This window comes from Dasypus novemcinctus, chromosome 13 (assembly GCF_030445035.2).
Source record: "Dasypus novemcinctus isolate mDasNov1 chromosome 13, mDasNov1.1.hap2, whole genome shotgun sequence".
Classification (NCBI taxonomy): Eukaryota; Metazoa; Chordata; class Mammalia; order Cingulata; family Dasypodidae; genus Dasypus; species Dasypus novemcinctus.
The window spans coordinates 13976944-13999282 of NC_080685.1; the positions used below are offsets into that span (position 1 = coordinate 13976944).

The following is a 22339-nucleotide window of genomic DNA, read 5'->3' on the forward strand; positions in this document are numbered from 1 at the left end:
ACTCCGGGAGCACCCCAAACCTCACTTAACTAGGGTGCAATTCTGTGTGAATTGCCTCTCTTCTTTCTTTGCTCTTTCCTTATGAGTACATCATCCTCTCTTGCAAGTTCCCTGGTGGCCTCTGTCCTTGCATATAGGATAGAGGCCGTGTGCAAGCCCAGAGTCTCAGCTTCTGTGTAGAGGACAGCTCTGCTGCACCCATCCTGTGGGTGGGCCGGGCCAGACCAGATGTCCTGCATTGCATTCCAGCTCTTCAGAGCTTCCTCCTGCGCCTCTGTGGCACCTTGCCCCAGACAGTTAGTACTTTCAGAAGTGAGTTAAATACTCTGGCCAAAGAAGGCAGGAAGTACTGGAGGTCTCTAGGAATGTAATGCAGCTGCTTTACAATCTTCAGGACTGCCAAAGAGACATGCATTTCAATTGAACTTTAAAATGTCATACATGTCTCGGGTAGGCAAGAAGCTAAATTTATGCAATTCAAAGGATTAAATATAACCATACCTGAGAAGGAGGCTGCCTAAATGAGAACCAAGGAATGGGAGTCCACGATCTTTGTTTCCACCCTCATCAGCTTCACATGGAAGGGTATCTCACCCATCCTCTGCCTGTCAAATTCTCTCCACTACCAGGATGACTGGGCACCCAGCCCAAATCTGCAAAACATGTTTCCTATAGCTTTATGTACAAAGCAACCCTCTGTCCCAGAATCAAAGGCTTAGGTGCTGCAACATGGGCTCCCATTGCCCCTGTGCTGGTTCTTGCCACTACTGTCTACTGCTTTAGGGTGCATAGACCATGAGTAAAATCTAAACACCTATTTTTAGTACTCTGGGAGGGAATCTTCAGATGCCAATGAAATCGAATTTAATTAACTGATAGATGAGTAATAATGTTGTTACTGATGATAAAAGAATAACAAACATGTCGTAATGGGTCAAGGGTTTTTTTAAGCACTTCACATGCAATAATCCTGTGGCAGTTTGATATTATGAGTTCCAAAAAGAGAGATTATGTTTCTAAACTGGTCTGTTCCTCTAGGCATGATAACCCTTTGGTTGTATTAGTTTCGTCTGATATGTCTGATTAAACTGTTAAGATTAAGGCTTTGATTCAACCATATCATTAGAGTGTCATTCAGCATTGAGTCCCCACCCCCTTGATGGGCTGATCAAACAGACTCTCACACAGGAGAAGGAGATAAACAGAGAAGATACACAGAAGATCCTGCAGTCCCAGGAAGAGAGATGCACCTGATGGTCTACAGCTGACCTTGTGAAGGGAACAGAGCAGCTGAGCCTGGAAAGAAATGAGCCCTGGGAAGAGAGATGAGCCTTAGGTCAGCCTACAGCTGAGATGAGAAGAAGCTGGGACCATGCAGCCTTAAGAGAAAAGAGGAAGGCTGAACCCTCGCAGACATCATCCACCATCTTGTGTCATCACGTGGCAACAGACTTTGGATAAGAAAGTACCTCTTTTTTTTTTTTTTTTAAATTTAATGCCCACCTATCTTTTTTTTTTTTTTTTAAAGATTTATTTATTTATTTAATTTCCCCCCCTCCCCTGGTTGTCTATTCTTGGTGTCTATTTGCTGCGTCTCGTTTCTTTGTCCGCTTCTGTTGTCGGCGGCGGCATGGGAAGTGTGGGCGGCGCCATTCCTGGGCAGGCTGCTCTTTCTTTTCACGCTGGGCAGCTTTCCTCACGGGTGCACTCCTTGCGCGTGGGGCTCCCGCACGCGGGGGACACCCCTTGTGTGGCACGGCACTCCTTGCGCGCATCAGCGCTGCGCATGGCCAGCTCCACACGGGTCAAGGAGGCCCGGGGTTTGAACCGCGGACCTCCCATATGGTAGACGGACGCCCTAACCACTGGGCCAAAGTCCGTTTCCCAGAAAGTACCTCTTAAGTAACCTTGAGTTGGTCTCTTTAGGGCCTGTGACTGTAAGCTTCTACCCCAAATAAATACCGTTTATAAAAGTCAACAAATTTCTGGTACTTTGTATCAGCAGCCCTTTGGCTGACCAATACAGAGTTTGGTACCAGAGTGGGGTGGTACTTTTGCAATTACCAAATTCCTGGAATGGTTTCATAAATGCATAAGGAGTATTTTTTGGAGGAATTGTGAGATGCTTGATGGAAAAGGCCTAGATTGCTTTGCAGAGACTATTGGTAGGAATATGGACATAAAAAGACCCTTTATGAGGCCTTAGAAGTAAATGATGAAACTATTGTTGGAAACTGGAGGAAAGGTGGTCTGTGTTTTAAAGTTGCAGAGAACTTAGCAAGATTAACTCCTGATGTTTTATGGAAGGAAGAATTTGAAAATGGCGAGCCTGGGCATTTAGCTAAAGTATTTTCCAAAGTAAACTTGGAGAATGTGGCTTAGCTTCTCCTTGAAGCTTATAGTAAAATGCTAGATGAGAGAGATAAGCTGAGGACTGAATTGTTGGACACAAAGAAAAGAGAAACTAATTCTGAAAATTCCAAGCCTCTGGAAGTCAAGCTCCCAGATGATAGTGCTCCATTTGAGGAATTAACTAAACTTGGGACTTGTAAGTCAGGATTGAAAAGGCAGCTATCCAGGAAAGACTTGTGGAAAATCTTACTCTCTGATGGCTTGGACCCCTGATTCCTGTATGCTAAACCAACAAGCTTTTTGTGAGAGCTGTGTGAATAAAATCACTGTCAGCCTGGACTAAAGGGGAATTGGAGGGGAGATATGAAAGGGAAAATTGCCTTAAGAAGAAAAGCATGGAAGCGGAGATCTGGATTTAAGACATCACCTTGGGCCAAGAAAGGGACCCCACCCATGCGTACAGAGAGGGTGAGTTTGCCCTGGCATTTGAGAGAATGGATGTTCCAGCCTGCTGTTCAGGGACATTTTTGCCATCCTAGGCACTGAGAGGTGGAGCACATTCCCCAAGGGTTGGGGAGAGTGAGGTCAACACCCCAGTCCTCTGAGAGGGGTAGATTTGTTCCCCATACATTGGGGAAAGTGTGGCCATCACCCCAATATTTTTGGAGGGTGAGGTCTTAATCTTGGCCACCACCCAGATACTTGATGAGGGTGGAACCAAGAAAGTGGCCATTGGGCAGACTGTGGAAAGGGTGGGTCCCCATGAAGCCCCAGGGAGAAGAAACCATCATCTCAAGAATAACTCTCAGACTTTGAAATCTAATGGAGTATGCCCTGCAGGTTTATGGAACTGTAGGGGACCCATGACTCATGTTTCCCTCCCAATTTCTCCTTATGGTACTGCAAATTTTTATCCTTTGCTGTCCCTTGGTAAATTGGAAGCAGATAAATTGTTTTGTATGTTTCAGAAGACAAAACTTTACCCCAAGACAAACTGTATTTCTATAAACTGGTTGTGATGTGATTTTGTACTTAGTGTTGCTAACCAAAAGGATTTAAGGTTTTTAAAATATTGTTATATCTTTTTGGGATTCAGAGAGTGAGGTATAGCAGTATGATATTATTTATGATTTCCAAAAAGAGATATTGATTATGTTTGTAAATTGGTCTGTTCCTCTGTGTGTGGTAACCTTTGATCGTATTAGATTCAGCTGAGATGGTTTTGATTAAATTATGTTAATAATATAGCCTGTGCATAAATTCAAAATTGTTTCCAAGTGTACCTAGTCTCCAGAAATCCAAATAAGTAATATAGGCCCTACAGTCTTTAAATGTTCAGAAAGAATGTAAGACTGAATGTGTATTCAAAGTTGCATCCAAATGGAATGTGGGGGGAATTTTAATTTAAGCTCACCTGAAATGTGGGGGGTACTTTAGTTGAAAAACTATCTAGTACTCAGACAAACAACTAACAAGGAAAGTCATTTTCTTTCAAAAGGGCACCATTTAACTCCCAACCCTTATATCTTTTCTGTATAAAAGGGAACCCAAAATTCTATTTAGGGCTCGGTTTTTATTAGGACAGGAGTCCGCCGAGTCTGGCCAGTCAAAATAAATCAACTTCCTTCTCAGAGTTCTCGTGTCCTGGCCTTCGATACCACGTACACCCGACTTCTCTACAACATTAAGATCAGGGCTTTTGATTTGACTACATCATTAGGGCATGTAGCGTTGAATCCCTACCCCCTTGGTGGGCTATAGAAACGTACACACAATCAAGAAGTAGAAATAGACACACTGAGAAGTAGATCTGTGACTCAGCAGAGAAGAGAGCTTAGTTTTGATGCTGGAGCCCCAGGGAGAGATGAGCCACTCAGCTGATAATTTACAGATGACCTTGTGAAGAGACCAGAGTAGCTGAGCCTGGAAAGAAACAAGCACTCCAGCCTACAGCTGAGATTGGCAGAGGAAGAGGAAGGCTGAAACCTCTTGGGCATCAGCTGCCATCTTGCTTCAACATGTGGCAACAGAGTTTGGTGAGAAAATAGCTTTGAGTTGGACTCTTTAGGGCCTTATAAGTGTAAGCTTCTACCCCAAATAAATACCCTTTATAAAAGCCAACGGATTCCTGGTACTTCACATCAGCGCCCTTTGGCTGACTAATACAGATGGGTTGGGTCCAAGACGGTCCACTAGGAGGAAAAGCCAGAGGCGTCATACTTCCTAAGTGTGAAGGGGAGATCTGAGGCGATAAGCAGGAAGGGATCAAGGAGATCAAGCACAGACTTGGAAGCCATTGAACTTAGTTGAGTCCTGTAACTTGGCTTGGGGGGACATGGACAAGGTAGAAATGAAAGGGCTGTGCAAATGGGCCTGTCTGCCAGCTTTGAGGGATGGCCTGGGACAGAGTTGACCCCCAATATTCAGGCCCTAATCTTTTCTTCCTCGCAGGTTTGGATTTCCCTTAAGATATATGTGATTAGTAATGGAAGAAGTTGTAGCACTGATGTGGGAAAAGTGACCACGGTAGCTGCTGAGGGCAGGGAAAGCAAAGAAGAGATATGATATGGGGGCATTTTCAGGACTTGGAGTTGTCCTGGGTGGTGCTGCAGGGACAGATGTTGGACATTGTGTGTCCTGCCATGGCCCACTGGGTGGACTGGGGGAGAGTGTGGACTACAATATAAACCATTATCCATGTGGTGCAGCAGTGCTCCAGAATGTATTCACCAAATGCAATGAATGTCTTACGATGATGAAAGAGGTTGCTGATGTGAGAGGAGTGGGGTGAGGGGGATGGAGGGTATATGGGGACCTCATATTTTTTTAATGTAACATTTTAAGAAATAATAAAAAGAGAGAGAGAGAGAAAAGATATGTGACCCTATCTCTTCTTCTATACGTAGTCAGCACCATGGATTTCCTACTTTCTAATCCCTAGCCCAAAGGATGTTGAGGATCCTGTGGGTCATAAACCAGGACACATAGGTGCCCATCTTTTCTACCTTCCATTCGGCTAGAAAAGTAGAATCACTTTACAGAAAGAAAGAATGAGGCAAATTGTAAATGTTAGGTATCTGTGTGGCTTGGGGCTATGTACCCCAGCAAAACATGTTCCTAATCTTAACCCATTCCTATGGGTATGAAGTCATTGTAAATAGGACCTTCTAATGAGGCTACTTCTGTTAAGGTGTGGCCCAGCTGAATCTGGATGTATTTTAACCCTGCTACTGGAGTTCTTACAGAGATGGCTACACAGAGGAAGAAAGCCATGGGGAGCAGCCGGAAGTTGGAAGAGGAGGCAAAAGATGGCACATGTGCATTGCCATACGATGGAAAAGCCAAGAAACCCCAAAGATTTCTAGCCAGCCAGAGGATACTGACCCCAGAATGATGCAAGCCTTCCAGCCTCGGAAACCATCAGCCAACAAGTTCCCTTTGTTAAACCAATGCACTGTATCGTCTTTGTTTTCGCTGGTTGGAAGTAGAGACATCTTAAGAGATGGCAACCCACTCCAATTCAGGTGTTGGGGTCGTCTCACTCAGGCTCTAATGGAAAGACATTTTACTCACAAAGAGAAGAGAGAGAGCAAGGTCAGCTTAGCTAGTGGGCTTTGGTTCCTCACAGCCAGCAGTGGCCAACACAGGGAGGTGTTCTACTCGCAGCCCCCTTCTCTTGTGTTTGTGCATTGTAGCAGAGTAACTTTGTTCCTTCCCCACCAGGGGCAAATATGTCACCAGGGTGTGAGCTAGGTGTCATAAAATATGCCCACCAGGCTTGTTGCGCAGTAGTGCTAGGGGCTTTCGCCTTGTATCCTCTCCCCCGACCTGGCAGCCTGCAAGCCTGCTGAGTCGCTAGGAAGCACCTGTTGGCTAGTTCCTGGAAGCTTGAAACCGTTCTCGATTCTCCAACTCCGGGAAAAAAAATGGTTGAAGCAGACCGTCCAGGAAAACTCTTCATTGGAGGGCTCAATACAGAAACAAATGAGAAAGCCCTTGAAGCAGTGTTTGGCAAATATGGACGAATAGTGGAAGTACTCTTGATGAAGGACCGTGAAATCAGCAAGTCGAGAGGTTTTGCTTTTGTCACCTTTGAAAGCCTGGCAGATGCCAAGGATGCAGCCAGAGACGTAATGGAAAGTCCTTAGATGGAAAAGCCATCAAGGTAGAACCAGCCACTAAACCATCATTTGAAAGTGGTAGAGTGGACCACCTCCACTTCCAAGAATCAGGAGCCCTCCTAGAGGTCTTAGAGGTGGAAGAGGAGAAGCGGAGGAACCAGAGGACCTCCCTCACGTGGAGGGCGCATGGATGATGGTGGCTATTCCATGGATTTTAACATGACCTCTTCTAGGGGACCACTTCCAGGGAAAAGAGGACCACCACCACGAAGTGGGGGACCTCCTCCTAAAAGATCTGCTCCCTCAGGACCAGTTCGCAGCAGCAGTGGAACGGGAGGGAGAGCTCCTGTATCACGTGGAAGAGATAGTTATGGAGGCCCGCCATGAAGAGAATACTTGCCCTCTCGTAGAGATGTTTATTTGTCCCCAAGAGATGATGGATATTCTACTAAAGACAGCTATTCAAGAAGAGATTACCTAAATTCTCGTGATACAAGAGATTATGCACCACCACCAAGAGATTATACATACCGTGATTATGGTCTTTCCAGTTCACGTGATGACTACCCATCAAGAGGCTCTAGTGATAGAGATGGCTATGGTCGTGATCGAGATTATTCAGATCATCCGAGTGGAGTGTCCTACAGAGATTCCTATGAGAGTTATGGTAACTCACGTAGTGCCCCACCTACACGAGGGGCCCCGCCATCTTATGATTACAGCAGCGCACGGGACGGACATGGTGGAAGTCGAGACAGTTACTCAAGCAGCTGAAGTGCTCTCTACTCAAGTGGCCGTGATCGGGTTGGCAGACAAGAAAGAGGGCTTCCCCCTTCTATGGAAAGGGGATACCCTCCTCCACATGATTCCTACAGCAGTTCAAGCCGCGGAGCACCAGAGGTGGTGGCCGTGGAGGAAGCCGATCTGATAGAGGGGGAGGCAGAAGCAGATACTAAAAACAACAAAACTATGGGCCAAAACCCCTGTTCAAAGAAAACAAACAAAAAGTGGAAACGGTTATCATAAATACCCAAGGACTACTTAGAGGAAAAATTGTGTTACCTTTTTAAAATTACCTGTTAAGTTTCCCCACCATAATTTTTATGTTCTTGTGAAGAAAAGTGAAACATGTTTAATTTTATTTGATTTATGACATTGCTTTCAACAAGCAAATGTTAAATGTGTAAGACTTGACTTGTGTACTAGTGTTGTAATTTTCCAAGTAAAAATGTCCCTAAAGGCCACTTCCTATCTGATTTTCCCTAGTAAATGCGGCAAGCACTCCAGAGAGCTTCCACAAACATCTAGCCATCTAAAATGGAGAGATGAATCTTTCTGCCTATACAAGCTGGATATTTTAGAGGATGGTGGGGGTAATGCTACAATTAGGATTTCAGGATTTCTTCAAACTGCAATCTCTGTTCTCAGTATGGAAAACAGATCAGATGCTTATGTAAGGAAAGTGCTATTCACCCAGTAAACCCCCTCACCCCCCCCCAAAAAAAACATGGATATAATGCGGGCCATATTTTGCCTTTCTGACATTTCTTTAGGAATCTACAAGAACATCCCCTTTCTCCCCTCCTCCAGTAAGACCATTTAAGTGTGTGTTAAACAACTACAGAATACTAAATAAAAAAGTTTGGCCAAAACCAACCATGAAGCTGCAAAAAAGATATATATATAACCACCAAAATCAGTCTGTCTCTGGTGAATATTTACGTATCTCTGAATATAAATATTCTCTGAGCAATAGGGAAGGAATGTATCAGCAGTCTTTTATCTCCTAGGGGATTGAGTTTTATAGGCTAGGCTGACATGACTGGTCCTGAGCTCAGGATGTATTTGTGGGTCCCAGGGAAAGGCAGTGGGTCGCACTAGGATAATCCCTTACCACTAGCAGCTAGGAAACTAAAACAGCATCTGTAGCAGTTTGATAGTATTGATGAATTCCAAAAGGAAATAGTGGATTATGTTTGAAAACTGGTCTTTTCCTCTGGGCATGATTATATTATGATTAGGGCTTTGATTGGGCCATGTCAGTAGGACACAGAAAAAACATGGTGGAAGAGTTAGTTGGTTTTGAGCTGGAGCCCTGGAAGTAAGCACACAGAGGAGCAGAGCAGCTGAGCCCAGAGAGAATCAAGCTCCAGGGAGAGAGACACAGCCATTCACCTGATAGTCTACAGCTGGCCTTGTGGACAAAGCACAGCAGCTCTGCCCCGGCAGAAAGAAGCCCTAGGAAGGGGCTGAACCCTGGCAGATGTTGTCAGCCATCTTGGCCCAAAATGTGGCAACAGACCAATAGCCCTCATGAACACAGCCACCAAAACTCCTTAAATAGAATTTTAGTAAATTGAACCCAGCAATTGGTAAAAAGGATAATACATCATGACCAAGTGCAGTTTATCCCAGGAATATTGAGTTGGATTATATTAAAAAAATAAATCAATGTAATTCACCATATTCAGAATACAAAAGGAAAAATCATATAATCATCTCAATTGTTGCAGGAAAAGCATTTGATGAAATTCAACACCCATTGACAAAATCCTCTCAGAAAATTAAGAATAGAAAGGAACTTCCTCAACCTAATAAAGGGCATCTACAAAACCCTGCAGCTAACATTTGCACTAGTGAAGGACTGAGCATGTTCCCCTATGCTTGGAATAAGGCAAGGTTGTCCAGTCTCACAACTTATATAGTATTGCATTGGCATTTTTAGTGAATTTATCAGTCAAGAAAACAAAATAAAAGATATCCATATTGAAAAGGAAGAAATAAAACTGTCTTTTTGGAATACAACATGATGTAGATCCTAAGGAATCTACAAAGTAACTACTAGAACTAATAAGGGAATTTTAGCAAAATCACAGGATACAAGGTCAATATACTGTGCTCAGTTGTATATTCAAGCAAGAAGTAATTGAAAATTGAAAAAAATTACTATTTTCACATTAAAGATGTAAAATACATAGGGATAAATTTAACAAAATAGGTAAAACACCTATACACTGAAAACCACAAAAATTGCTGAGGGAAATTTAAAAAGATAAGTTTAAATAGGGATACCAGCTCATGAGTCAGAAGATTCAATATTGTTAAGATGTCAGTTCTTCCTAAATTGATCTATAGAACAAAGCAATCCCATTCAAAATCTCAGCAGGATTTTTTTTAGAAAGTGACAAATTGGTTCTAAAAATATAGAAAATTAAATAATTTAGAATAGCCAAAACAACTTTGAGAGAGAAAAAAAAAAACAAGTTAGAAGACTAATATTACTTGATTTCAAGATTTACTATAGGGGGAAGCGGATGTGGCCCAGTGGCGTCGTCTACCGTGTCCGCGGTTCAAACCCCGGGCCTCCTTGACCCGTGTGGAGCTGGCCCATGTGCAGTGCTGATGCACGCAAGGAGTGCCGTGCCACGCAGGGGTGTCCCCCGCGTAGGGGAGCCCCACGTGCAAGGAGTGCGCCCCGTAAGGAGAGCCGCCCAGTGCGAAAGAAAGTTCAACCTGCCCAGGAATGGTGCTGCACACACGGAGAGCTGACGCAGCAAGATGATGTAACAAAAAGAGACACAGATTCCCATGCCGCTGACAACAACAGAAGCAGACAAAGAAGAACATGCAGCAAATGGACACAGAGAACAGACAACTGGGGCGGGGCGGGGTGGGGCGGGGGGGAATGGGAGAGAAATAAATTTTTTAAAAAAAGGATTTACTATAAAGCTGTAATAGGTTAGATAGTGTGGTATTGGCATAAGGATAGATACGAAGATCAATGGAACAGAATAGAGAGTTGAGAAATGGACCTACACGTATACAATCAATTCATTTTTGACAAGTGCTGAGATAATTCAATGAGGAAAGGATGGTCTTTTTAAAAGTGATGGTGAAACAAATGGACATTGATAATAAAAAATCACCACAGCCCTTACTTCACATCATAAAAAAAATGTACTCAAAATATGTACTCTATCTGGGAATATATGGAAAGCTATTTCCCCAATATAACCTAGTTATACTCATGTATAAACCCCCACTTCCTTAAATTGAACCTGTAATTTTCAATTTACTTGTCAAGTTTATTTCTCAGAGACTTAAAGCCTGCGGATTGTTCCTATGCCCGTGGAGCCCTGACTCCCAGCAGTCTCGGCCAACTCCTCCTGGCCAGTTCTTCAGGCCTGCCCTGGACAACCAACAAAGCGATGGTGATGGACCAGCCTCATCCCGAAGGCAAGGAGTGTCCTCAACTGCCAGCAAAACAACTTCCTTCCTCTGCCTCAAAATATCTACGTCCCTTCTCGGCCTGAAGCAGTCAGAGTGGGCTTCGCCCCAAATCCCTCAAGATGGAGGGCTGAACAAAAATAAGGAGGCAGTGTAACCACCGATGAAAGCAGATTTATTGTTATTGTCGTTATTATCTTGTGTTTACAGAGAAATGTGTGACAATTGAAATAAGAATAATAAAATAAAATAGAGTTTGAAAAGAAAAAAAAAGCAGTCATAGACACTACATAGATGAGTGGGCATGGCTGTGTTCCAACAAACTTTACTTAGCAAAATATATTGGTAACTGCCCCATGGGTCATAGTTTACCAACCCCATTTCTAGGAGAAAATCTTCGTGATCTTAGATTAGGCAAAGATTTCTTGGCTATAACTCCAAAAGCACAATCCATAAAAGAAAAAAATCATAAATTGTACTTCATCAAAATTTAAAACTTTTGCTCTTCAAAGTACATTGTTAAGAAGGCAAGGTATAGACTGGGAGAAAATAATGGCAAAGTATATATTTGTTAAAGGATTTATATTGGTAATATGTAAAGAACACTTACAATGCAAATTAAAGTCACAATGCAATACCACTACACACCCATCGAAGGGCAAAAATTAAAAAGATTGATGATATCAAGGGTAGGTGAGGAGGTGGAGGAACTGGAGCGCTCGTACATTGCTGGTGGGACTGCAAAATGGCCCGTCCACTTTGGAAAACAGTTTGGCAGTTTCTTATAAAGTTAAACATTCTCTTCCCATACAGTATAGCAATCCTACTCTTACATATTTGCCCAAGAGAAATTAAAATATATGTTCATGCAAAACATTGTGCAAAGATTCATGGCAGCTTTATTTGTACCAGCTAAAAACGAGAAATAATCTAATGTCCATCAACTGATAAATGGGAATTTTGGTATATCCATATAATACTATTCAGCAATAAAAATTAAATTAAAAAAAAGAACTATAGATACTATAGACACTTACAATATCATGGATAAATCTTAAAAGTGGCATGCTAAGTAAAAGCAGTCAGGCACAAAAGAGTCCATACTATTTGATTTCATTTATATAAAATTCTGGAAACATAATTGTAGTGATGGAAAACAGATCAGTGATTGCTGGAGCTGAAGGCAAAGGACTGACCATAAAGGAACAGCAGGGATATTTGGGAGTTGTGAAAATGTTCCATATCATGAGTATGATGGTGGTTATACACTATACATTTGTTAAAACTTGCCAAACTGCACACTTCAAGTAGGTGAATTACACTGTTATGGAAATTACACCTCGATAAAGATGATTTAAGAAAAGAAAGAACAAGGAGATCCTCCAGAAAGGAACAGAAAGGAACAGAAAAGAGAGGGGGAGCAAAGCCTCAGGGTTTTCCGGGCCCCAGTGTCAGTCCTTTCTTGGGCTTCCATGAGGGACCCTGTATCCCTGGGTACTTTCTTTGGCCCAGGCTAGTTTGAGATGGTTTCTGTCACCTACCACCAAAGAGCCCTAGGGAATGCGTCTTTGAAGCCAAACAGGCATGGATTCAAATTTGCCACTTACCAGCTATGTGGACTGGGCAAATTATCTACCTGCTCTGCGCCTCCATTTCCACACATACGTGGTAAGGATAATAGGACCTAGCGCTCAATAAATGAGGTTTCTGTCTCCTTCCCTTTCCTTTCCCTTCTTCTGTACCATCCGTCTGGGCCAGCTGTCAGTCAAGACCAGCATTTTTTTAAAGAAATATTTTTTTAAAAGATTTATTTGTTAATTTATTTCTCCCCCTCCCTCCATTGTCTGCTCTCTGTCCATTTGCTGTGTGTTCCTCTGTGTCTGCTTGTATTCTCATTAGGCGGCTCCAGGGACTGCTCCTGGGACCTTCTGGAGTGGGAGAGAGGTGATCATTCTCTTGTGCCACCTCAGCTTCCTGGTCTGCTGCGTCTCTTATTGTCTCTCCTCTATGTCTCTTTTTGTTGCGTCATTTTGCTGCACCAGCTTTCCTCTCAGGCCAGCTTGCCACATGGGCCAGCACTCCATGTGAGCCGGCACACCACGCAGGCAGCTTGCCTTCACCAAGAGGCCCCAGGAATCAATCCGTGGCCCTCCCCTATGGTAGATGGGAGCCCAATCACTTGAGCCACATCTGCTTGCCAATAACCACTCTTATATAGTGCTTCTTGTGTGCCAGGCCATACTTCACACGTAGTAACACGTTTAATCCCAACAACAGTCCCATGAGGTCAGTATCATCACCCCCATCTTCCAGATGGGCACACTGAGGTAGAAGGAGGTCAAGTAACTCCGCCAAGGTCCCACAGTTAGGAGAAGCAGCGCTGGGATAGGCACCCAGGTGGTCTGCCACCAGCGTCTGTATGTCACCCACCAGCTACACAGCAAACAACTCTAGAGGGATAAATCCTAACTTACCTCTGAAGCATGGGAGGGATGGAAGACAGAAGAGAAATTGCCCTTTCTACATTACACATTTCTGAATGTGTGAATCACTTTGACGACACTCACCCATTATTTTCGATCATGTTTTAAAAAGGAAGTTTTTAAACAAGTCTAGGTATGTTAGTGAGAAATAAAAACAATGGAGGGTGGTAACCTTAGCTTAAGATAAAACTGCAAAAGGAAAAAATCCGCTCCTTCACTAAGCCTCAGAGAGCGCACAGGAAGGCTATTTTGTGGGCCTCAGTCCTCACAGGACGGTAAGGCCTGGATGCCAAGAAGAGCAGATTGGGACTAAAAATGTTGCATAGATGGGCCTACTTAGTTGATGCGAAGTTGATGAAACGACTGGTTGAACACTTTCTCATTTTTCATCATTTGTTTTGCCATAACATAGCTTCAATGTAAACCCAGAGAGACTCCGTCCAACCGCGCCTCCCTCCAGGAGGTCTCCTGAGCAAGGCCGCTCCGTTCATTTATAAATATTTAGCACTCTCTTTCCTGGAAGAAGATAAGTACTTATCTTTCCGATGAGCCGACAGGCCGAAACCCTGGCGCTGCGTGACCAGCCGGCGGGTGTGCATTCCGAGTCAAAAGGCAGCGCCAAATATGGACTGGAAGGAGCGGGGAGCTGCCTGTTTTCGTTTGGGATCTTCTGACTGGAATGAAGGGCGTGAGGTGTGTCTAGTTACGGGCCCAGCAAAAATAACGCAACGCAGGGGGTTCTGTCCTTTTATGTATCGGCGGAGCCGGGTGGCAAGATTCAAGGCGTGTGTGTCACACAGAACCAACCGCCGGGCAGGAGGAGGCCGGAAGGTTTTCAGTGAAAAGTACATTTTACACTCAGACAACTTAGAGAAAATATAATCTCAGAATAAATTCTGTTTAAAACACATCGACCCACCATACAAAGTGTCTCTTTGTTTTTTCAGATAATGGAGTGGCGATGGCATTGCAGCTGCTGTTTTAATCACTTGTTCGAAGTCAACGCAGCAGGGGGGTGCTTTGTTCTCGTTGGCTCCTGAAGGAGGCATTCCTGTTAAGTAAACGTGACTTTGGTTTTGTTTTGTTTTATTTCTCTCCCCTTCCTCCCCCCCCACCCCCCAGTCGTCTGTTCTCTGTGTCCATTTGCTGCATGTTCTTCTTTGTCCGCTTCTGTTGTTGTCAGCAGCACGGGAATCTGTGTTTCTTTTTGTTGCGTCATCTTGCTGTGTCAGCTCTCCATGTGTGTGGCGCCATTCCTGGGCAGGCTGAACTTTCTTTCGTGCTGGGTGGCTCTCCTTATGAGGCACACCCCTTGAGCATGGGGCTCCCCTACACCGGGGACACCCCTGCGTGGCACGGCACTCCTTGTGCTTATCAGCACTGCGCATGGGCCAGCTCCACACGGGTCGAGGAGGCCTGGGGTTTGAATCATGGACCTCCCATGTGGTAGGCGGACGCCCTATCCATTGGGCCAAGTCCGCTTCCCATAAACGTGACTTTGAACAGGATGGTTTCTGCTCAAAAGTAGTTCTGTTCAGTGAATGCTTCAAAAGCACCTACTATGTGCATATTTCTGTGGTAGAACCTAGAGGTAAATAAGGAACTCAGAATCTAGTGAGGAAGAATAACATATCAACACAATGACAAAAATATAAAAGTCATACTATCCTACAGAGAGACTGATAAACCTGCCCTCTCAGAGCAGACTGCAAACCAGGGGCTCCGATGAAGTTCCTTGAAGAGCTCCCCAGGAGAAGCTGGCTGTCTGAAGAAGAGATGGGAATTCTCTCTCTGAACACTGAATTCACTTTCCTTTCTTAAGGCCCTCAGCTGACTGGCTGAGATGTCACTCACTGCTGAAGGCAGTCTCCTCAGTTAACAGCGCATGTAACCAGCCATGTATGCAGTCAACTCACTGGCGATTCAAGTCCACGAAATGTCCTCACGGTACCAATTGACCCGCTTTTGCTTGACTGGACAGCTGGCACCATTACCCCCCCAGGTTGACACACAAGTCTAACTATCCCAGGAGCTAAGAACGGAACAGGGTTTTGAGAGATGAATAGGAGAAAAGGGTACGTGACAAAGGACATTCAGGCAGAAGGTCGGGCAAAGACCCTGGGGCATGGGCCAGCATGGTGGGCTTAGGCAACTGCAAGTGCTGCCTAATGCCAAGCCAAGAAGGCGAGGAGGGGGACGATATGGGAGAGGGCTGGGGGCAGGCAGGGCCCATCGGAGCAGACTCATTTGCCCCCTGTGGGGCCTGGGCTTCATCATGGGCCAATGGTTCTCAAGCACAGTTCTTAGCCCAGTTTTGGTCTGTCACAAAGCTTTCATTAGTCTGTGTTGAAAAAATAAAACAAAATAAAATAAAATAAATTAAATAACACACATGTACATACATGTATATGTTCATGCACATATAGGATTACATATTATATATAATTATATACACACTTATATAATTTCTGTAGATAGTGCTTTTTTCATAGAGCTATCCATATGCAATTAAAAGGACTCTTTTATTCTGACATTCTTTCTTTCTCATATTTTGGTGTTTAAATGCCCTGCTTGGGAAATGGATGTGGCTCAACGGATAGAGCATCCGTCTACCATATGGAGGGCCCAGGGTTCAAACGCAGGGCCTCCTGACCCATGTGGTGAGCTGGCCCATGCGCAGTGCTGCCATGTGCGAGGAGTGCTGTGCCACACAGGGGCATCCCTGCACAGGGGAGCCCCACGCACAAGGAGTGTGCCCCGCAAGGAGAGCCGCCCTGTGTGAAAAAAGCGCAGCCTGCCCAGGAGTGGCGCCGCACACATGGAGAGGTGACATAGCAAGATGACGCAACAAAAAGGAGATGCAGTTTCCTAGTGCTGCCAGATAATGCAAGCAGATGCAGAAGAATGCACAGCAAATGGACACAGAGAGCAGAAGAAGGGGGAGAAATAAATAAAAAAGAAATCCTTCTTAAAAATAAATAAATAAATAAATAAATAAATGCCCTGCTTTATCAAATGATGCTGATGATTTTTAAAAAGCTGACAATTATATGTTGGTCCCCTCCAGGTGTGCTTAAAATTTGATAGGCCATGGGTTTCAAAATGATGGGGACCCCCAAAATAGATCCTAGGAGGCACTAAAGGTTTTTTAGGAGCACAATCAGGTTTTCCTTTTGGAAGCTCCCTCTGGCAGAGGGATGGAGGGTGGAGGTGGGGGGCGGGCAGCCTGGAGACCCCTTAGGATGCTGTTGCAATTATCAAGAGCTAATGAGGGCCCCAACTCCCAAGGTCCGTTCCTGTTTATATTTGCCGCCTATAAAGCCCCATTTTAAGCCTGAATTCAGCAACACAAATCGCAGCTGGGTACAGCGACTGGGGATGCCCTGAAACCGGAAACGCCCGCAGCCACCTCCTCTTGATTCCCGCACATTGACTGGGGCGGGGAGGTGGGCGGCGAGGCCTTTCCTTTCCCAGGAAGTTTCCTTCCTCCATTAAAGATCCTGAAAGACAGCCACCGAAAAACCCACCCATCCCATTCCCACTTGGTTCTTTCGAAGCCAGAACCTTTCATCTCTGTTAGGAACCTCCTTATTTGCCCCTCGTTTCAAAGCTGGGAGGTTACGTGACTGATTGAATGGAGCTTTAAACTCCCCTTGAAACTGACACCCCTGTGATCGGCTCCGATTCCCACCTCTGATTTTTTCCCATTGGCCAGGACTAGGGGTGCGCCTGAGTCAAAATAACTCCAGGATGTGACCGCTGTCAGACCCTTTCTGGTTTGATAGGAAGTTGCAGCATGGAATCAGGCTCAGAAAATGAGAGAGAAGGTTCAGGGGCCAGATTATGTCCAGGAACACCCCCCTTTCAACAGCGGCTCTTTTTCCCACTCCCCAACCATGCGCACACACAGATACACACATAGGGACTCAAGCGCACGCACACACCACACAGGCACACGCACTGACCTGCCCTTCCACACTGCCTCTCACGCTGGCCTCCGCACGTACCGGGCATGCTCCTGCTGCAGGACCTTTGCACTGCCCGGTCCCTCTGCCTGGAACACTTCTCCCTGCGTAGCCTCATGCCTCACCCCTTCTCTTCCTTCTAGTCTTTGCTCGATTATCACCCTTTCAGTGGGAAATGCCCTGACCATCTTCTTTAAAATTTCCTGTCCTCCTCCCACCACCTTTCCAACCACTTCACTTTCAATTGAAAGAACTCAAATAGGAAATACGTGGCCATGTGGAGAAGGAATTGGGTTTTCAGAGTAAGGTGGATCTGTCCAAGGGGAAAGTGGGTAATTCTGGTGTATTGAGAGTTTGTAATAGGAAGGAGAAGGTATGCGTAGGACAAAGTAAAGGGAATAATGGAAAGGAATGACAAAATGGAAATATGGGAAAGGGGAGGGAAAGAAGGGAAGAAAAAGTCCTGAGAGATCGTGGGGGTACGAAGCACACATCACTATTCCTTGCAGACGCTGGGGTGAGAACAGTACGTTATGAGCAACTTGAGCTTTGGAAAGTGTCTGTTCAATTCAGTCTACAGACATGTACTGACTGACGCGTGTAAGGCACCGAGGCAGGCTCTGGAAGGAGAGTTCAGCAACAAGAGTACAATCGCCAGCCCCCGCCCCCCGGCTCTCAAGGGCCTGTGCAGTGGCTCTCAAGCACCAAGTGCAGTGCAGTCGCCTCCTGCAGGAGGGCTGGTTAAAACAGCCTGCTGAGCCCACCCCAGGGTTTCAGGGCACAGGTCTGGGCTGAGACGCAATCCTTTTCATTTCAACAGGATCCCAGATACCGCTGCAGCCGCTGGCCCAAAGGCCACATTTTGAGAACCCCTGGGCAGTGTCTTTTCATCAAAGAGGTCTTGCTTGATCGCGCTATCCACCTTTCCTTCCCCCCAGCTCCTCTCGCTCTCCACCCTGAGCCTGCTCCGTTCTTCTTTCAGCATGGATCCCCACCAGACATGCCGAACGTTTATTACCTGTCTCCCTCGCTTCAGGTGTCATGAGAGGAGGGACTTAGTTTTGGTGCCGGCAGTTGCTCTGAAGCCCAGAAGAGTGCCTGGCACACAGTAGGCTCTCAACACCTAATTGTTCAATAGCCAGAAGAGGAGGACCTGCAGGTGCTGAGCTAACCGTGATTCCAAGCAGAGTGCGTGTACCGTGGAAGAGGCACAGAACCACGCAAGCGAGCCACAGGCTCCGCAGTGCCCAGGGAGGCTCACCGGGACGTGGAGGAGTGGGTTTGGACTTGGAAGAAGGAGGACGATTTCAACAAAAGCTGGGGCTGGAGGAGCACTTCAAGGTATTGTTGTTGGACGGATGGGGAGTAGGATATAACAGGTAAGTGGGTTAAACAAGCGTTACAAAATTGATGGCACTTCCAAATGGGGTTTGTGTAGGGTACACCCAGATCTTCCAAGGGCTGTGGTAGGTTCCAGGGAATCTGGGCCTCGAGTCCTATTATATTTCTTTTTTAAAATGATCTGCCTACTTATTTTTTTAATAAAAAATAATTATTGGGAAAACGGACTTGGCCCAGTGGTTAGGGCGTCCGTCTACCACATGGGAGGTCCGTGGTTCAAACCCCGGGCCTCCTTGACCCGTGTGGAGCTGGCCCATGCGTAGTGCTGATGCGCGCAAGGAGTGCCGTGCTACGCAGGGGTTTCCCCCGCGCAGGGGAGCCCCACGCGCAAGGAGTGCGCCCGTGAGGAAAGCCGCCCAGCGTGAAAAGAAAGAGCAGCCTGCCCAGGAATGGCGCCGCCCACACTTCCCTGCCGTTGATGACAACAGAAGCGGACAAAGAAACAAGACTCAGCAAAGAGACACAGAGAACAGACAACCAGGGTAGGGGGGAATTAAATAAATAAATAAATCTTTAAAAAAAAAGAATAGGTCAAAATGAGATGACTATAACTAGGTGAAATAATAAAAATAAATTTATAAAAAAATAAAAATAAAAAAATAAAAAATAATTATTTTTAAAGAAGACTTAGATTACATGTATGTTACATCAGAAATACAGGGGATTCCCATATACTCCACCCCTTTCTCCTCCCACACTTCCCCCCATTAAAAACATCTTTCATTAGGGTGGTGCATTTGTTACAATTGATGAACACATACTGAAGCATTCCTACCAACCAAGGACTATAGTTTACATTAGAGTTTGTACTTTGCCCTGCACAATTTTATAGGTTTTGACAAAATGTATAATGGCCTGTATCTGTCATTGCAATATCAAGCAGAACAATTCCAATGTTCCAAAAAATGCCCCAAGTTACACCTATTTTTCCCTCCCCCCCAAACCTCTGATGACCATTATCTCTATATCAGTGTTACAAGTTCTTCCATTGCTAGAATAATACCACGTCTACTTTAGTCCATAGTTGCATTCCGCCTTTATGATTGTTCATTCCACAGGCTTGAGGATTTGGGGATGGTGGTGCCCACTCTGCTTCCAATTGAGAGGGGTTTAGAGCCCATGGGGCAAAGGGATGGAACTGTTTTGCTTGAAGTTGTAGATTCTCTCTCTTTTGTTTTGGATGGGCATTGACCATCATCATCCTTTTATTAGTTGTCCTGGGTGAGTCCGATGAATTGGAGGAAAGGTGTTGGCTGCAACTCTGGGGAGATTCAGGGCTCAACCAGCATATGAACACTCAGAAGATTTAAGTCTCTGGGGTATATAGTTAATGGGTATAGTGCTAATTATAAGTTCAAATAACAGGGGCAGAAGATTCAGGCGTAGGAAAATTGTAAATGAGTCTAACTCTGATACATGAGGCGATAGGTTATCGTATATTCTAAGGTAAGGCTCACTGACAGGGTGCCGGTCTCCTGGTGTTATCTGCCCTGCCTATAGGGTCTAGATGTCTCTAGAGCCCTCAGGAACCCCCTGTTTGAGGCACTATTTACTGGGGCAGTCAGTGAGATCATCCTAAGACGAGCATGAGGGTAACCTCTAGAATGACCTCCTGACTCACTTTGAAATCTCTTAGCCATAAGAAGTCAGCTCTATTTGATATGCCCCCCACTTTTGGTTACATTTTTTTCCAAATGGATCTGCCTACTTATTGTGACCCTTAAACTATTTCAAAATAGAAAGTTATTTTTTTTTATGGCAAAAAATGAAAAACCAACGCAATCTCTAAAATGAAGAACAAAATTGGAGGACTTGCACTGGAGGACTTATACTTCCTGATTTCTAAGCTTACTGCAAAGGTACAATGATCAAGACAGGGTGGCAAAAGTATAAAGATAGGCATACAGATCAGTGGAATAGAATTGGGAGTCCAGAAATGAACTCGTGCATCTGCGGACAAATGACTTTTGACGAGGGTGCCAAAACCATTCAATGGGGAAAGAAGGGTCTCTTCTGCAAATGGTGCTGGGACAACTGGATATCCACATGCAAAAGAATGAAATTGGATCCTTACCTCACACCATACAAAAAAATTAACTCAAAATGGATCTTAGACCTAAATGTAAGAGTTAAAACTGTAAAATTCTTGGAAGAAAACTTAGGGGTAACACTTCATAACCTTGGATGTGGCAGTTGTTTCTTAGACATGACACCCAAAACACAAGCAATAAAAGTAAAAATAGATAAATTAGACTTCATCAAAATTAAAAGTTTTTATGCACCAAAGGACTTTATCAAGAAAGTGAAAAGACAACCCCCAAAATGGGAGAAAATATTTGCAAATCATTTGTCTCTAAGGGTTTAGCATTCAGAATATGTGAAGAACTCTTACAGCTCAACCACAACAAGTCAAGCAACCCAATTTTAAAATGGACAAAGGACATACATAGATATTTCTCCAAAGAAGATATACAGATGGTCAACAAGCATATGAAAAGATGCTCAATACCATTTGTCATCAGGGAAATGCAAATCAAAACCATAGAGATACCACTTCATAATCACTAGGATGGCTATAATTTTAAAAATCAGCTAACAAGTGTCTGGCAAGAATATAGAAAAATTGGAACCCTCATACACTGCTGGTGGGAATGTAAAATGGGGCAGTCACTTTGGAAAACAGTTTAGCAGTTCCTCAGAAATTTAAACTTAGAATTACCACATGACCCAGCAGTTCCTACTTCTGGGCATATACCCAACAGAAATGAAGAGAGGTGTTCAAACAAAAACTTGTACATAAACGTTCATAGCAGTACTCTTCACAATAGTCAAAAGGTGGGAACTACCCAAATGTCCACTAACTGATGGATGGATAAACAAATATTAAAAGGAATGAAGAGGAGTGGATGTGACTCAAGCTGTTGAGTGCCTGCTTCCCACATGAGAGGTCCCGGGTTCAGTTCCTGGTACCTCCTAAAAATAAACAACAACAAGCAAAACAAACAAAAAATCAACTCGGGGCGCCGATGTGGCTCAGTGGTTGAGTGCCAGCTTCCCACATACGAGGTCCCAGCTTCAATCCCCAGCCACGGCGTCTCAAAAAAAAAAGGAATGAAGTACTGATACATGCTATGACATGGATAAACCTTTGAATTATGCTACGTGAAAGAACCAGACCCAAAAGGCCACGTATTATGTGATTCCCTTAATATGAAATATCCAAAATAGGCACACCCATAGAGACTGGAAGAAGATTAGTGGTTGCCGGGGACTGAAGGGCAGAGAGGAATGGGGTAGTGATGGCTTGCTGGGTATGGAGTTTGCTTTTGGGGTGATGAAAATTTCCTGGAACTAGACAGTAGTGATGGCTGCACAACATTGTGAATATATTATACTAGATGCTTCTGAATTAGACACTTTAAAGTGGTTAAAATGGTGAATTTCATGCTACATGAACTTTATCTCAATTTTTAAAATGGGTAATAATAACAAAACTGTCACAAAATTTTTAAATAAAGAAGACAAAAATCAGTTATAATCAAATCATCCTAATGCATATATTATTAGTATGCTGCTATATTTCCTTCTGGTCTTTTAAAATCTGTGTATATGTTCTTGCATACTCATAAACAAAATGTACAGACCAAAAAAAAAAAAAAGTCTGCCTGAGAATACTTAGAAAGGAGAGGGTCACACTGGTTTTCCTTTCCTACCAATCTTTTCAAAATCACCTTCCTTTCACTTTATAAAACAAAGACCTTCTCTTTACATACCCCATACCCTGATGGGC

General features: G+C 44.3%; 1 pseudogene; it reads left to right on the forward strand.

Moving 5' to 3' along the window:
* The first annotated feature begins 6278 nt into the window (after positions 1-6278).
* LOC101443476 (RNA-binding motif protein, X chromosome-like) lies at positions 6279-7247 on the forward strand (annotated as a pseudogene).
* The last annotated feature ends 15092 nt before the right edge of the window (positions 7248-22339 follow it).